At 45.4% G+C, this 3577-nt stretch overlaps 1 long non-coding RNA gene across 1 annotated transcript; it reads left to right on the plus strand.

The window, feature by feature from the left end:
- Positions 1 to 863: 863 nt before the first annotated feature.
- Positions 864 to 3044, plus strand: LOC135827310 (uncharacterized). Its single transcript, XR_010555383.1, has 2 exons — positions 864 to 1231; positions 2403 to 3044. It is a non-coding gene; the product is annotated as an uncharacterized LOC135827310 (long non-coding RNA).
- Positions 3045 to 3577: the final 533 nt, after the last annotated feature.

Here is a 3577-nt window from a genome sequence, read left to right on the forward strand (position 1 = left end):
TAATTCTGAGGACAATTTTTCTTCTTTTTTTTCAGCTCCAGATAGCTGTATTTTTCATTGCAAAACATTCCTGAATTGTTGTGTTTGTTGTTCAAGCAAAGGTGAGATGAGCCTGGTAAGAGTTTTGCGTGGCACATGAAGACCACACACAGGCAGTGACTTTGCGAGGATTTGAAAACGCACGACGCTGAGTTGAATTTGTGTTATTTCAAATAATTGTTTGTGATCACAGTACCACTTCGAGCAGAACTGAATCTTATCCACAAGCTTACCGACGGTCAGGCTGCCAACATGACTGAACAAATGATCCCTGCAAGCACCACACGGCAGACGTCCGAGGCCATGTCCATTGCCGGGATGTCCATCTCCAAAAAGAATTCCATGTTCGTCTCAATGCTACACGTACACTGCGACTCGTCGTAGAGTCGTACAGTCTACAGAGTCGTCGTACGATCGTAGTCACGCGATCACTGAAATAAACTATTTTTTGCGGGCAATATCGCATATTATTGCCCGCGGCGCGAAAGGTGCTGATTCGCTGGAGTACGGGCAACAATCACGTGCCATGTGATAATAATAATAATAATAATAATAATAATAATGAAGCTGCGTGAAGCGTCCTTCAAAATTTTGAAATAATAATAATAATAATAATAATAATAATACGATCACCACGAAGTAGTGGTTGCGACTTCGGCGAAGATTTGTAAGAAAGGGTTTGCTCTCCACACCAGGGAGTGGTGCTTTCTTGCAGGTTTGCCGAGTCGAAGGTTCGATGGACTTCTCGTGTGCTCTGGATGGCAGTCCTGAGTCAGTCAAGTGTCAAGTAAAGTCGGCGGAATAGCGCGAGCTCCGGTGTGCAGTCCGTGCGCCAGGCCACTGAGTGGGCCGTTTTCATTTTCCTGGGTCCGATCCCGCGGGAAAAAGTCTGCACAAAACTGTGTTGGTGAAGATGATGACGACAATGGCAGTTGGGGGAGAAATTTGGCAATTGTTTTGGCCTTTCTCGCGGCCTGTCTTCGCTCCTTTGCCTTTGCAGCAATGGAAGATGATGAGTTCAATGTTGTGCTTTGACGCCGAGTAGAAGATTTGAATCGCAAACGCCATCTTGGCCTTTATTTATGGAAGAAACTGCTCTCCCCGATTTGCTGGTTTCGCCGACTGGCATCGAGAAGTAGACGAGCTGCGCTTTCCAAGAGCCGCGGACACCAAGTTCTCATGGCGGATCTTAGTAAGTACATATTGTTGTGTAGTGAGATGATAATGGTTTGAGCATTCCTGCCTGGAATAACCGATGGCACTAAGTGGAATCTCAAAATTGTTTTTTTAGTATTTTTACGAGCACAAGTGTTGCCTTGTTGAAAATAGCACAACAAGAAGAAAGAAGCATCCAAAGGAATACGATGTCATAAATAAATGTGTTCTCTTCCCGTTTAGTGTGCCTGTGCTTAGGATGGTACTGTTGAGGAATCCGAAAGTGCGAAATTTGTATGTCTTTATACTCTGTATATTGAAAATTTTGCATGACATTTTAGTGGGTATGGACTTAATGTTGTATTCTCTTGAGATGTACCCTCGTTGCTGCTGCTGCATGGCTGCGGATGGACATGCTGACCTTAATTGCCATGAAAGCTTCTCTTGGTGTCATTGTAATAATATATTCTTTGTCAATATTATCGATTGAAACGAACCGAATGCTGTCTCGTTTCATGTACGCCGCTGACGCAGCTCCACTGCATTCATATTTTGGTGGCCAAGAGTCCATAGCCCCAAGAGCATGCAACTTTGCACGAGGGGTCTGAAGGGGCTTGCTGCCCACATTACGTAGCGACAAACTGGGGTACCGGCTGGGGCAGTGCGTCAACGATCTGCTGTGGTTTCCAGATTCAAAGTGCGCTTTTTCTCATCAGAGCCTTAGGAAGGTTTGTGCGCATGGTGTATCGCATGCAGACACTGCCTCGAACCTGCTGTGTTTCAGTGTGTAACCGATCCACCAGGGGTTAATAATCCGGGTTACGTCCTCTTGGCAGAACTACCGGCAGTGATGCCCAGCCATGCCAACATTCGAAAGCGCGATTCATGATAACTATCACTTCTGCGACGCAATGCGCGACGATGCGATTGAGAAATTTTTCTGCAAATTGTTGCAGTGAGTGCTGCTTCACTGGAACCAAAATATGGTTCAAGTGAAGCAGCACCCACTGCAATTATACTAATAGGGACAACCAAATCCACTTCCATGGAGTTCAGTGTATTATCTGTGTAACATTGGAAAAGTGTAGTATATGAAGAGCGGAGCACTTTTTTCCATTGAATTACTTTCTGTGTTTCATGCATTATTCCTACTGTCGTTAAAAACTTAAAATACTGCCTTATCTTGTGCGATCTGTGTGTCTTCTCAGGTAGATCGTGCTCCAACGCGTCTTGGCATTGTGTGAGAACAGCACGAAGAGGACCTTGGGTATTAACGCGTCTTGGTATTGTGTGAAAACAGCACGAAGAGGATCTTGGGTATTGCAGCCTTTCCGCAGAAGGAGAATGACTCGCTTCTTTGTGCTAGTGTGCAAACATCCATGTGTTCTCCCAGTACTGCTGTTAGCTCAGCCAGAGGATTATCGCAGATCTCAATGTGACAAGCGATCAGCTGTAATAGCTTTGTTGTGAATGCTTGCACTGCTGTCAACTATTATCCATTCTAGCTGTGCCTCGTAGCACTTCTTGCAGAAGATATCATTCTCTGCTATTGTCATGTTCTTACTCCTTGGAACTGCTGAGACCGTTTCATAGTGGGGACACTTCATCTCTTCCTGTTTGTCCATAACTGTCTTACATGTGCTGCAATGCCGCCTATATTGGCTCGGCGTGCACTTTTGAGCTCGTCCGCTGCGTTCCGCTTCATACACTTCTGTAGTAACGCAATGAAGATTCTCATTGACACTCCTTTACACGGCCAGCGTATGTGGATATTAGTCTGTAGGTGGCTGCAATTTGGGTTTTTGTCTTTCGCCGTTCACTATTTTACCAAAATATTCCAATATTCTGCATTTGTCGGATGTGTGCACTGGTGTCCAGACGAGTTGCTTGGCGTAACTCGCAGACAGGAATGCATACACGCCCAGGGTGTAGCTGAGTGGCATTATTACACCGTCCTGATGTGTTCATTGTGAGTGCTACATGTTTCCAGCTGTCCTCCATATACATGTAAATAGCGAGAAAAACAGAGGTTAGAAAATTGGTCGGTGTGGTGTTATTTGGTCTTGGACACCGGCGAGAGACCACATACTAAAAGACTACGGCTTGTTCTTCTGGATGTTGCAGTGGGTGTTACTACGCGTGCCTGGAATACTTGACGGCACTAAACTAAAGTCCTGCGTAAAGAAAAATTCAAATTTCGACAGTCGGAGAAGACGTGATGCTGCATGGGACAGAAGCACCCCGCGAGAAAACGTTCGAAACTGAGGACAGAAGTTTGCCTTATCCGGCGATGGACGGCCTGTCAGGTCTGAACTCGAACGAAAAAGGGCCTTGTAAGGCCCACCTTGCAATGACTAGAAACTAACAATTCTCAAGAAATAGC

The sequence above is a fragment of the Sycon ciliatum genome, chromosome 11, assembly GCF_964019385.1.
Source record: "Sycon ciliatum chromosome 11, ocSycCili1.1, whole genome shotgun sequence".
Taxonomy (NCBI): domain Eukaryota; kingdom Metazoa; phylum Porifera; class Calcarea; order Leucosolenida; family Sycettidae; genus Sycon; species Sycon ciliatum.